The following is a 15,337-nucleotide window of genomic DNA, read 5'->3' on the forward strand; positions in this document are numbered from 1 at the left end:
TATTGATACAAACCATATGAATGAAGAAAAGGAACAGACTTTTAATGACATGTAACCCATGTCACTGATTTGTTGACTAATAGAACGCTCCACAGAGGGAAGTTTCCACAGACCAAATCACTGGAGAAACGTAATAAATCGATCAAACACGTGTAACCAGGTGGTAAAAGCCAAAATACAATTATAAACGTACAAGGACACAAAACATTCTTCAATGCAGCAGCTCCGCTACGCCGGACAGCAGGAGGCAAAGGTTCGCCATCCTAACAGCAGTGACGTGCTGAGAGGTCAAAGGGCACTGGGAAAGATTAGTGAAGGACTGACGACGTGTGGAACAAAGTCGCTTCGCTCCTGGAGTTTGTAATGCGTGAGCTGTGGGAAAGTGATGATCATTTCTGATTTGTTGCTTCGTCTGATGCATTTGGTGGTTTGTACACATTTTCTTTCCTTTGCCGAGTTAATCGGCTTCTAAGTCCGATATTCAAAACTACTACAACATGATTGCAGCAGTGTTTTCTCCACCTCCTTTTTAGGGAAAATGTGGCGTACTGGTAGAGCAAGAGATCAGATCAGGATCAGGACAAAAAGACAAAAAATAGATACACAACTACAGTCCATTTATATTTATTCATCTTTTCCTTCCGTGGAAGCTTTTGTTCATTTTTATTCTAAAAGTTGAATTATAAAATTGGGAAGACATCGAAGAATCTACAAAAATATCTTTGAAGACTTGTGTGATTTATCCCGGCTTCACATGTAGCTGTTAGTGAGCGTGTGCTTACATAACATCGAAGAAGCAAAACATGTCCACGTGCTTCTTCCAACAACATTTCCACTATAATGTTTTGTGTTATTTTGTCTCTGCTCGGCGTTCATTCTGAAAAGCTCTGTGTCAATACTGTTGACAACGAGCGACGATGAACAATGACTGACCTCGGATTCAGTTATGGACATGTTCTGTGTGCTGCTGGCGGAGCGACCGCTGTTCTGAGGTTTGTGTCTGGGACAGGTTGATGTTTTGGGGACAGATCTTATTCAGCTGGGAGTTGTTGATGAAAATGGAGCAGAGTGTGCCCGACATCCCTCATATCAAGTCAGAAAAACATGCATCGCCGTTATTTGTCACTGATGTGTGACGAGGAGGGACCAGTTAGACTCCAGATGTAAATAATCTGCATTTGAGAACATGAAGTTCCATATGTGCATTCATTAAAAACATTTTTCAATAGTTTGCATCCTTCTAGTAACAATAGCATAGCCATCCAACACAAAACATTTTTTTTTCATTTTTGTATATTTTTCATTGCATAGCCCTTCAAATGAACCTTGTGGTCTTGTGTTATTAAAAGGAACACTCTCCCACTGCCTCAAAATCCCTTTAGAAATGAAGAGTGGGGATACCAGTGGTCTCCCAGTTTGTCCCTTTTCTTGACGTGATGTACTGGTTCACTATTTTCTTTGGCCCATACCTGCAAAGAGAAAAGTGGATCCGTATTGAAAGCCAGATACTTTACTACAACATGCTCTCTATAGAATCCACCTATGACACGATCTTAAGTCTCAACACTACACAGGCATTCCACGTCAAATTCTTTTTATAAAAGGTAGGAAACAATGATTTTAAGCTTTACCTATCCAAGACAATTCTATTAAGTTCAGGTTGGGTAGGCTACTAGTATTTAGTACACCAATACCAATCCTACATGCCAATGGAAAATCACTCTTATGGGTTTATTTAGATTCTAAGTGCTTATTAAATATACTTTAGATTGCATCAAATAAATCTGTCCAGAAAGGTAATGCTGACTGCATGAAAATCAGAGACAAAACACATGTAGGAAAGAATCCCTGAACATAGAAAAATGTAATGTGTGTAGAATGTTGACCTGGATTAAAAAGTATTGGACATGAATAGAAGAGACGTGGCTGTGTTTCCATGCCTTTTCTTTGTCCTGTGCAGAAGGGATTTGAGAAAGGAAGGAATGGGATTTCTTACCCAATGAGAGACACTGAACAGAACCCCGCTCTGCATTTGGCAAACACACATCAGTTTGCTTTTACTGTATTTACGTTAGATAGGACACACGTCAAGGCTGGAGGCGGCTCTGCCGCGCTTCCTAAACTCCTCCACTTTGGCTTCTCCTGGCGCGTGATGGAGAAACGTGCGCCCCACCGCTCCCCTGAAGCGTGCCTTCAACAGGTGTGGTCCTCCTCCCTCCACACGCCTCCCCTCCTCCCTCTCATCTTGTTCCCCTTGACCCTGATTCACTGCAACCTCGACGCTGATAAAGGGAGAACAACCCCCCCATTTCTCACCCCTCGCCAACTGACACACTTCCAGAGGGGATAACCTTGTTCCCTCACGTTTCTCTGATGCTCCTCAGTGTGCTCTCTCTCCTTTTGTGTCTTTGTATCTTCTTCAATTAAAACGATGTATTTATAAATGTATACACACACAACAATTCATGGCAATAAATTACCACTTTGCAATAATCAGCAGCTGAAACTAAACACGGAACAGAACCAAGAATCTCTACCTACTTTTTGACCAGAAAACTTTCTTCATACTGGCAATTGATGGACTCAGCTTCAAATAACAAGTTAAGAGCAAATGTGATATTTCGGCACTAATCCACCATCTTGTGAAACAGGAAGTTGGAAGTGGAACCAAAATAAAATGGCAGCAACTGGTTATGACAGATTCCGGCAGCAAGACATGCTAAAATGTGAACTATTATCTTTTTTAATTTTCCAAAAGGAATGTACACAATAAAGTAAAAAGGTATTCATTTAAATTGAAAAAGACAAAATAACTATAAACATATAAATGCTGAACCAATAAGGGTTATTGTACTACTCAACACATTCTGTTAAGCAGCCTATTTACTAATAACAAAAATGAACCAAATATTTCATAAATAATAACTTTACCTTAGACATTCACTATTTTATACACATATAAAAGATATATGTTCTTTATATTTGTTTCGTTAAACACACCTATTCCTCCTAATTTTTTATACTCTCTTTTTAATTTCAAATAACCCTGAATACAGTAGAGAACATACACTCAAAAAATGTCACCTTAAATTAACGGTATTTTACTAGCTGCAAGAACGCCAGGAATTTACCGTTATTTTACGGTATAATACCGTAAATTATGTTTACACTATGTTACTGTAAAATGGATTACTGTATGTTACTGTAAACTTGAACCAATTTTACTGTGAATTTACTGCAATTTACTGGCAGTCGAAGCGAGTAACTTACTGTTTTATTTACAGTGCCCTACCGTAATATACGGTATGTTGTCGTATATTGGATTACAGTTTCTTACCATACGATTACTGTTTTTGTGTTATAAATACCAGAATGTTACCGTTTACTTATAACCGTATACTTTTGCATTTAATTCCCCACAAATCAAAGAAAGACAACCAAACTAATTTCGGTCATAGTGGTTGGAGTTTATTAGATGCCTTTAAGACAAAAATGTTAAATATTTGTAACCAAGAACAAAACATAAAATATGCCGCATGTATACAATAATAAAAAAACGAATCATAAAATGATTAGGAACAAGGTAAACTAACTGCAACAATGCGCTATGGAAGACTTTCAATTGACCGCAGCAAACGGCTGACGTCCTTAATCCAGTGCCTCTGTAAAACAAACCAAAATAAAATATTTAGAAACACTGTCATTGGTAAAATATTAAAATTACAAAGATGAGGAAGACAACAGGATGTAAGGAAGGAGAATGTTAATCATGCTAGGCAAATAACACTTACCAACGTTACTTGGAGAGACGAGGCAATGAGAAACTCCTCCCATGTTGAACTGCACAGGTGTTCTGGATGAACTGAGATTACGCTTCTGACGTCACGTTTAGGAGCAGTCGGTCACGATTTACACTTTTAGGCAATGAACACTTTGAATAATGCAAATAATTATGATCTAATATCTATCGAATTACGGTAGTCTGCTATTAGTGTAAATTGGCAGCTTTAACTGTTTATTCATGACATTGGCCGTTAATTTACAAGCAAGGGATGGAAATTTAACTGTATGTTACAGTTATTATGACATGCTGTAAGATACCGTTAGAAATGCACCGTAAATTTACAGTAATTTGTTACAGTGTATTTATTATGTGCTTGGTAAATGATCTGTGCAGTCTGAGGTCAGCGTTGGAGTATCAGCACTAATTCAGCTTTAGCTTTACAGTTTAATGGGTTACTTTACAAAAACATCTACATCTACCGTTTTGTAAATCACCACAAGCAAGTTACCTGTCAACACTCACCGGTTAAGCTGAAAAACACATGCAGGTCTGTCTCTATTCTAGAACGTTGGCTCTGATAACTGAACATGTAATGTTTGGATGCTTTGGTAGTTTGCTGCGTACTGACTCGTCCACGTGGCTCGTGGCACATCTGCACTTCTGTTGGCACATTTCTGAGTCGGTTGGCTGTATAGGCTCTAAAGAGTGCTGCAACAATGACGTTTCTTTTGTAAGCCAACAGGAAGTCACTGTCGACATGGTTCCCTTAACGAAGCCAATGGGATTTTTCCATTGAATTTTTGGATTTATGCTCTGTGTTAAAACATTTTTGTTCGTACACCACGGTCACATGAGTGTGTGAGGAAAAGGAGGACTCTCTAGTTTTTTCTGTCTTTCTCTGCGGCGCGGTACCACCGAGCAGAATGATATTATTCTGTTGAAACACTAGAGAGATATATCTATGCAAAGAATAGAGAGACCTAGATAGTTTTTTCTTGTATTTTTTATTTGCTCATTCACACTTTTGCTCACCTCAATGTAATTAGGAATCAATCATTAATCAATCACAGAATCAAACACATAGCAACATTCTGTAACGTAAAGGTTCCCTAAATCAGTCACGGAAGCCAGTATTGCCTTAAACAGCTAATTACCAACCAGCCTGCTGTGGCCTTGACAATGAATGTGACTCTGGAATGAATCTACACTTCAACATCTGGTGTCCAGATAATAAAATCTCACAGCACCTCACTCATCATGCAATAAATTCATGTTCTACATAAATATTGATAAGAGCTGCAAACATCTTGGGAGGGAAGAAACCAAAAGGAGTCGTTTTAATTTCCCCACTTGTTATGAAATGCATGCAAACACTTTTAAGATCTCTCTCCAAATTCTCGGAGGGGAGTGTGGGTCAAGGATTATTTGAAGGGGGTGCACATGGTGTTTGGCATCGTATACGGTCACAATGTCGGCAAATGAGCATCTGATTTTTTATTTGTTCTTGTTTTAAATATAGCAATGAGAATCATTATACACATATACATTACAGTTGGGCTCAAATGCACGGGGAGTAGTAGTATATATACTAGTATTATAGTATACTATAGTAGTAGTATTACATACTATTACATAAGTGATCACGGCCGACAAAAAGCAGAGAACTAAAAAGAGAAAACGAGATCACTTTGCATGATCACTTTGGAACAATGTCTTATTCGGCTCGTGATACTTATGAGCTGTTTTAAATGTTGTTTGTATTGACATTTTCATCTAATTCATTATACGTTTTTAGATGTTTAGATGTTCATTTGGCTCTGCTGCCTTGGCTGAAAAAACCCTGGGTTTAGTATATAATTCAACACAGAGTTAAATAATTCTGTGTCTGAAGAAAAGTTTATTAATTCACTCATGTGTGAACACATGCGGATGCATTCAAATCAAGGCTTCATTCAATAGCTGCTGCCCACTGTGATGGATTACAGCAGAAGAGATATATTTAAGGGCGAGCAAGGCTGCGATAGAGTTTAGCCCTAAGTAACGTTCCCCTATTGTTAAGGAAACACAAAAGGCGAGTTCCAAGAGCTGTCAAGAATAGAATGTTGGAAATCAGGAACCTCGTCAAGGGCAAGAAGAGGTGGGGGTTTGTCCTGTACCGTAACGCTCAACCCTCAACCCACAGTGCCCCTCTACAATTGCCTTTCTTTGTTTTATTCCATTTGCATTGTCTGGCCTGATAATGATCATCACCTTTTAAAATGTTCATTATCAACTGACAATCCCTGACATCGCAGGTGTTTTTGTGGTCACGGAAAAAAAAAAGAAAGAAAAAAAAGACTTAGTTCTGTAATTTCCCTGAAAGTAACATTTTAAAATGTGCTATTTCTACTTTTATTTAAGTGAAATCATCTGAGCGCTTTTCCCATGACTCCTCTCATGCGTGTTCTCCCAGAGGTGGAGGATGAAGAGCTCTATACTATCACATCACCAAACCATCACTTGAGATCATTTCAATGCTTGGCACACATCACGGCTGTGTTTCCACAGTACTGCGTCCCATCACAGCAGATGCACAGTGACCTCTGTAGCACACTATCACAGAAAGCGATGAACCTTCTGATTCAGGCGGATTTATTTTCTAAATCCGAGCCATGCTGGTGTCAAACTGTTGGGGCTAAATGGCAACGGGACGATAACATGAATGAGGGAGAATGTTTCTGTTAGTTTGGATAACATGCATTGGTGCACTTGTATCAATTCCTGTAAAACACGATGTCTTTTAGTCTGCAGAGCACTCAGAGTTCTTCTCCTCCTTGACGCTACATGTCACTCACCAATTCATAGAGAAGATTGCAGGGACTACCTAGCACACAAGGTACCGCCTTCCCAAGTGGGTTGTGAAAACACAAATAGGAAGAACTTCCCAGCCTCTTTTATTGACTTTGACGACTTTGCACAAGGGGATTACCCACAAGTCATTGCGATGTGACGTTAAAAACGGGATAAGCAATGAAAAAATAGAGATTAAGTAAAGAAAGAGGACTGTTATATTCAAATTTAAACACATATCATATTCATAAAGAGACCTGGAAATATCTTCTCACCTTGACTATCCGATCTTTTCACTGTCACTGTCCAATCACACACTCAGTTGAATAAGTCTTCTTGTGCCTTCAAGCTATCAACAAATCTGCCTCTTTTTTTCACGATGCATTTGAGATTTACCACTCTATTAAATAAATGACGTTGTTGATATAAGTTACTTTTAACTTGCACCCACCAGGAGACGAGAGAAAGGTCAAGGGAGACTAAGCAAGAAGTTAAATCCACATTATTAGGGTAAACGTCTAAAGGGGTATAGCGGATTGACTCTCATTGGCACAGAATATGTAGCCGGCGGCTAACAGCTAGCGATGCTAACGGCACTTACAGTGCAAACAGTGTTGAACTGTTACATGGTTTCTTGTTTTGCAAGTTGATGAACACTAAGTGTGTTACAATAAACCGTTCAGCAGGACCTCTGGAATCCCTCTGAGGAGATATAAGAGAGAGAGGATCCCCTCTGAAACAGACATTGTATGGGCCACATGGTTCATGTTCAATGAAGAATAGATGCAACATGGTGTCAGAGTCAGCTAATAGCACATTAAGTCAGAGATGCTGATTTGGGACCTAAGTAACTGTTATTGATGAAGGTCTGAAAGACAAATCCACACTTCATTATGTTCTGGTTTTCCTGTTAGGTGTGATGGAACACAACGGTCTCAGCTTCCTGTTTTTTCCTGTGCCGATGTGAGGAACTCAGGACAGAGGCTGTTGCATGGGTGCAGACTGTACTCTCTGAGGCAAATATGTCCTTTGTGATTTTGGGTTGTACAAAATAAAATGAATTGAAAGCGCTTGAATTTTTTCAAAAAAGATCACTTTTGATTCAGTTCTCTCCCTGAGCATTCGGCACGTCACAGCGCAGAGCTCCTCCTGAAGAAAAACACGAAAGGCTGAAAGTTCTCCCGTGAAATGTGCTGATGGCGCTGAGAATTCTCTAGTTTGCTGCTCCTGCTGCTTTGACAGACATTTGAAATCCTTCAAATGGTGTTTGACCTATTTTCTGCTTATCTGAATGTTCGTCTCTGTACTCTAGTTTTAGACTGAAATTGAGGAGCGTAGACCTTGTGGGTAGATCGGTCTGCTGCCATGAGGGGACCCTGCTTCATGCACTCTTGATACTCGCTCTCCAGAATGGATTCATCTTACTACAAATTAGGTCTAAAACTAATTTTAAAGAATAGAATGGAAATCTTTTTTTCAGGATATAACCCTGTCAGATTCCATACTTGGCTTTACGCGATGTGAAGCGTTACCAAGCAGTAGACCTCACTGTCACTGTGACTTGTGTGTGACTATAAAGACAAGGATTACCAAAATAAATAATCCCTTGCTAATACTAATTTTCTATGGCGTTATAGGCCTTGTATTTTATCTAGTGTCAAAAAGGACAAATAACCTTTAAAATATGTGGAAATATCACCAATGCAATTTGGCACAATATGTATTTCCTACCAACAAGGAGACTATTTGCTGGCCTATATTCCTTGTCATAGCTCTGTTTAGTCTAAATATACAATAACGGATCTCCTAAAATGTTTAAAAACTTGGAGCTTGTGTTGTGAATCATTTCCTATTTCCTATGATATGGTCCTTGGATCACAATGCAACGGCCAGAAGGTTTCACTGTAAGTTAGGAACTGCTGTCAAACAATCAGCCAAGTACGGCAGAGCAGAGTATATATATGTGAATAATGAGCCGACCATTACTGGTTGTCTGCTGGGGAGGCTACGATGATTTGATGATTTTGGTCGTCTGCTTTCGTGCTACGCTGTGTTTCACTAATCAGCAGAAGACACAACATAGTCAGTGGTTCCGTTGTACCAGCAGGGGGCAGGAGGCAATAAGACGAGTTAACAGCTGTGATTTATTATCCTCTTTAAAAAAGCAGTGCATTATTCAGCGTAATGCTAAGGCAGTGCCATTTTGAGGACTGCATTTACTTTTCTGGGGTAAATTTTAACAATCTGTTTAGGATCTGAGAGATTGTTTTTTTTGTTTTGACCTTGTGGGATGACACTGAGGAAAACCCCCGACCACGACTGCTTTCTCTACGTACCATTGTATTTGTTCTATTTAATTTCCCTTTTCTAAGTGGTTTGTTGTGGTTGTGCCCCAGCTTGGTCAAGGACAAGCATGAGGACACTGAATGCAGCCTGTTTAGCCCTAAATCTCTCTATTCTCTCCTTATTGTGGAACATGATGCACTGGCACTCTCTCCCCTTCCTACAGCTCACATCGGTGGCCGAGATAAACCAATTAGTTCAAATTAAAGGTTGTCGGTGTGTGTGAATAGTTGGAGTCAATATTGGGATTATTGGTATTTGGTAATGTTGTCAATGGTGTGAGGCTGGGGTGATAATAAGTGTCAGAATGAGGTGAGTCACACATGAATCAGTCTTTGACACACTGGGTCACTTCATCTCATAAAAACGAAAATCCACATTTTCCGTTTTCAAAACAAGTCAGAGCCTTGTTGATTAACCTGACAGAGTCACATATGGGAAGCAAGAATCAGCCTCGGAGAGCATATAGTGCATGTTTCACAGTCACGTCAGGATAGTGAGAGCCTCTGGACCATGGTGGGGAGCATCACAGCATGGCCTCAAACAGCATGACACATTGGACCGGCGGGGAAACACGTGGGTGCTTCCTTGTACCTTGATGCCCTTTAGAAGTCCCTTAACCCAGCCGCCATACGAAGCTGCTCAGAGGCCAGCAGATCACCCTGTGCTTCTACTTAGCTGCTTCCAGGTGGGAATGTGCTACGAGGAGACACTGCCTCGCAGGGAAATCTCCAGAAAAATGAAGGAAAACCATGAATTAATTGTTCACAAAAAAAGGCAGCTGATCAAAAAGCTCGGGATCTCAAATCTTTCAAATTCTGGTCTTCTCATTCTACAGAGCGTAGACACTCGTCCTGTATCTTTCACCCAGAGTGATTGCAGCGCTATCTTCTTTCATCCACAAAGATCCTGCCACTGCAGCACAAAATGGTTGTCGTGTGGGGGTACAAAATGAACAAAATATAAGTGATGAAGTCAAAACACAAGCCAGACCTCAGTCCTTCCCCTTTATTTATTTTACAAATATAACTGGGAGACGGAGACAGAGCTTGTCTGATGCTGGGGCTCCGCTGACCTGTAGCCACAGCACACTTGCAAAACAAAAGGTTGCCAGAGACAAACACTAGATAAGCCATATTTCTTGGCCCCAGCGACAGAGGGCTCAGGAGGGGCCTCCTGCTCCAGTCAGCCGGGTTTGCCTTTGGCCTGTGCTCCCTAATAGATGAGCAGCTACGGGCCTGATATGGGCTCATGGAGGACCTCGCAGTGACTCTGGGGGATCAGGGGTCAAACAGATTGACAGATAGATCTTGTGCACTTTCTGCTGAGCAAACACTCTTAATGCATGTGCTGTTTTACAGTTTTTACAGGCCGGACACATTGACATGAGTTCAATTAGTTTACAAATCTGTGGATTAGGCTGCATAATATAATTTACTAAAACAAAAAGACAAGCGATGACTAAAAGTATATTTATCTTGACATTATCAAGATCAAATGAATTTAATTTAATTGAAATCATCATATCCCACATATCTTTCTTCCCTGACATTTAGTGAAAAAGTTGTATAATTGTGTTATTAAACAACTGCTGATTAAATTAGGAACTAGATTTTAAAATAAATTGTTGTTTCAAGAAGGGGGGGGGGCTTCTATCTGTATGGGACGTTTTGTACACTTGTTAGGACTGTTGATAAATGGTACATTTTAGAGGCCTGTAGGTTAGATGTGACAAAGGTTCCACTTGCGCCCCCTAACAGCTTAATGAAGCCCTACCTTTGTCTATAATTGTGCTCGGGGTCCGATGGAAGTTCTGATGTTTCAAATTTCGTGGCCACTTTAGATTTGTTGTTATGGTTGATTTCGATACTTGGCCTTATAACAGCTGCATACACTGTTTATACAATGTTCTTTATTATCTGACCTTGAAATATCATACAGCTATTTACTGGCAACATCAAGTCATGTGTCACACTCAAGTCTAGTGTCATACTTTTATTTTCAACTTTCTTTGTCAAGAAATTGATTTTTTATTTAAATACATATTTTTATCAAACAATATATCTTAATACAAATGATGGTGATACAATCATTTTTGAACATCTCACTGGTGATCAAATTATTGTCCGAGCCTTTGAAAAGATCAGTTCTTCTGTCCATTTATTTATGTTGGACATTTTATTCATTTGGTTGTGTTGCTGAGCAGAGAAGTGATGCAGAGAAGTGATGTCACCACGTGTGAATAAAATAAAGCTGCTCATTCTCTTGGAACATGTGATCCACTCAATCTGTGAGAGACTTAATTGGGATCTCATTCACAAAAATGTAAGGTTCCATTGGTATCAAGGTTTGTAAAATGTGATCTAGACATTTCAGGGTTATGGTTAGTTTTGAAAGAACTATCTATCCATTGATGTATTAATATCTATATATATATATATATTTGAGGAATAAAGTGTATTCTCTGAGGGGAGGGGGGGGGGGGCGATTCTGGTGAATTCTTCTGAATTAACATCCCTCCCTCCCCAGGAACAGCCGGGGGTCTGGAGTGGGAGGGGAGCCTGCAGAGAGAGAGACCTTCACACCATACGCAGAGACTGAACCCAGCTGACATGCAGAAAGTGACCGTACTACCACAGTGATTGGATGGGAATGTTTTATGTCAGTCGTCGTTGTACTTCCTGTCTTTAAAGTTGTGCCTTTGTCTACATCCGAGGACCCTCAGCTTTGTTCGTGTTTCCACACAGTGGCCGTCAGCAGCCAACCACCACTTCCTGTCAAAAACCTAATAATAGACGGTTGGACTCTACGCAGTGCTTACCAAGCAAAATGCCCTGTCACAGTCAATTATTATTAATGCCAACCTATTTCAGTCTTCTGAAACATGCTGGGACCACTACATCTGTACAACCAGTGCCGATAAATAAAGAAATCAATGAATTCAACAGGCTTCATTGTTTCAACGGCCAGGGTAAAAACTAATTGACAAGCAGTATGCGTGTTTGCATCCACTCAAAAAATGAGTGTAGTCCTATCCTAGTTTTCTTTTGCTACATTTTATATGAGTATTCATATTTTTAAATTGTTTTTCTTATAATCCCTTATAATCGGCATAAATCAGCTAATTGTGAAAACAATAAATCTGTTAGAGGACATGTACTGTATATGGTTTGAATATGCTTCCTGGGAAACATGCAAGATTCAATTAGTTGCAATATATGAGATTAATTGATATACTCTACATTTGGGGGAATGGAATGGTTCAGAAAAGGGAAAGCACATCGCATTTGCCATCTTACCTCGGGATGTAACGTGATCTACATCTGCTTTCATCCTTAATAATGTGCTAAATGTTATCAATATATGTACATATTTTGTGAGTAAATGAATTATGTGTGTATTACAAGTTAATTTACTTTATTTCTTAAAGCAATAAGTAATATGTTTTATTGCTTAAAGCATATCATTATGAATATCATACAAATAAGCTTTATTAATACTGAATACATTCACATGGTTATTAATTATTAATTTGTTGTTAAATCTAATTTTGGCAGACACACACTTCAACCTGCCCAACGGCTAAAGACTTTTGACTTTTGACTGCTTGTCAATTGACATTCTGGGGTTTGAGGGTTCTCTCCGTGTACTCCGGCCTCCTCACACAGTCCAAAGGCATGCTCTCTGGGATGGGTGACTCTAAATACCCCGTAGGTGTATGCTGGTTCTATCCGATGCTGGTTCTATCTGATGGTGGTTACGTCTGATGGTGGTTACCTCTGATGGTGGTTTCATCTTATGGTGGTTCTATCTGATGGTGGTTACATCTTATGGTTCTTCTATCTGATGGTGGTTACGTCTGATGGTGGTTACATCTGACGGTGGTTACATCTGATGGTGGTTACGTCTGATGGTGGTTACGTCTGATGGTGGTTACATCTGATGGTGGTTACGTCTGATGGTGGTTACATCTGATGGTGGTTACGTCTGATGGTGGTTACATCTGATGGTGGTTACGTCTGATGGTGGTTACATCTGATTGTGGTTACAACTTATGGTGGTTCTATCTGATTGTGGTTACGTCTGATGGTGCTTACGTCTGATGGGTGGTTACATCTGATGGTGGGTACGTCTGATGGTGGTTATGTCTGATGGTGGTTACGTCTGATGGTGGTTACGTCTGATGGTGGTTACGTCTGATGGTGGTTACGTCTGATGGTGGTTACATCTTATGGTTCTTCTATCTGACGGTGGTTACATCTGATGGTGGTTACGTCTGATGGTGGTTACATCTTATGGTGGTTCTATCTGATGGTGGTTACATCTTATGGTTATTCTATCTGATGGTGGTTACGTCTGATGGTGGTTACAACTGACGGTGGTTACATCTGATGGTGGTTACGTCTGATGGTGGTTACGTCTGATGGTGGTTACATCTTATGGTGGTTCTATCTGATGGTGGTTACATCTTATGGTTATTCTATCTGATGGTGGTTACGTCTGATGGTGGTTACAACTGACGGTGGTTACGTCTGATGGTGGTTACGTCTGATGGTGGTTACAACTGACGGTGGTTACATCTGATGGTGGTTACGTCTGATGGTGGTTACGTCTGATGGTGGTTACATCTTATGGTGGTTCTATCTGATGGTGGTTACATCTTATGGTTATTCTATCTGATGGTGGTTACGTCTGATGGTGGTTACAACTGACGGTGGTTACGTCTGATGGTGGTTACATCTTATGGTTATTCTATCTGATGGTGGTTACGTCTGATGGTGGTTACAACTGACGGTGGTTACGTCTGATGGTGGTTACGTCTGATGGTGGTTACAACTGACGGTGGTTACATCTGATGGTGGTTACGTCTGATGGTGGTTACGTCTGATGGTGGTTCTATCTGATGGTGGTTACGTCTGATGGTGGTTACATCTGATGATGGTTACATCTGATTGTGGTTACAACTTATGGTGGTTCTATCTGATTGTGGTTACGTCTGATGTTGCTTACGTCTGATGGGTGGTTACATCTGATGGTGGGTACGTCTGATGGTGGTTACGTCTGATGGTGATTACGTCTGATGGTGGTTACGTCTGATGGTGGTTACGTCTGATGGTGGTTACATCTGATTAGATATTAATACAGAAAAGGCGTTATGAATCTAAACTCTGCCCTAAAAAAAGTAACCCGTTACCCGTTAGCTACGCCTCACATCTTCCACATCCTGGAGCTCATTGTTATGAAGGTTCAATGTTGACAAACCGACCAAAGAAATGTTTATTAAATAACTAATGTCCCGCCTGAAAAGGTCCTCAAATTACATTACATAACTTAGTAATAACTAATATAGTAATATTTGTGAACTTGACTTATTGTTGTGTTTATTTTCCTTTGTCCTTGTTGCTTGTTGCTGAGGTGAACTGTATTCTGGGCTTATTGAGGAAGGGCGTAAGAAGTTTAAAACCTTCACTCTTTGCTTACACCTTCCGGTTGCTGGTGAGATTCCATTCACACTAGTTGTTACATCCACTTGTGAGATTAAACACATCCTCATGCAAGAGCATACGTACATACAACTGAAAAACGTATATTATATTACATTTGAAACATTTAAACAACTATATGTTAAACACTTGCATATGTATCTAAACCTTTTATATCATAGTAATCATATGCAAGAGATTCACTTATAAGTGTTTAGTGTTTAACAATAAACAACCTTTTCATAGGGGCATGTATGAGTGTTTCGGATAGATACGTATAAATGTTTAACTAATACGCATGTAATCATTTCATATGTATGTGTACATGACACAGAAGTATATATGTATGCGTGTGTGTTTATTATATGTACGTGTAAGTGTTTGAGACGAGTATGTATGTTTTATATTACATCGTATTACATTACATGTCATTTAGCTGATGCTAAATAAGTGCATTCAACCATAAGGATACAAACTCAGAAGAGCAAGAAACAAGAAAGTGCAATTTCTTCAAATAAGCCAATTTAAAATGTATTATTAATCTCTATCTATCTATCTATCTATCTATCTATCTATCTATCTATCTATCTATCTATCTATCTATCTATCTATCTATCTATCTATCTATCTATCTATCTATCTATCTATCTATCTATCTATCTATCAATCACAATTATTATAATCAAAATATTTCAGGTCTATTGTTAAAAAATGTTTAATCTGGATGCATTTCCATGCAAAATGCAGTTGGCAGAATCTAAATTTGGGTTTATTCATTCCGCTGTCCATCATCTCAAATGTGAAGTAATTTAAAGAGTAAGTCTATAAAAATCTCCTTATTATTTTAAATTAATAACAGTCTTGAAGCAGATTTGTTGTCCGTGTGTGTGTGTGCGTG

This window comes from Gasterosteus aculeatus, chromosome 13 (genome assembly GCF_964276395.1).
Source record: "Gasterosteus aculeatus chromosome 13, fGasAcu3.hap1.1, whole genome shotgun sequence".
Taxonomy (NCBI): Eukaryota; Metazoa; Chordata; class Actinopteri; order Perciformes; family Gasterosteidae; genus Gasterosteus; species Gasterosteus aculeatus.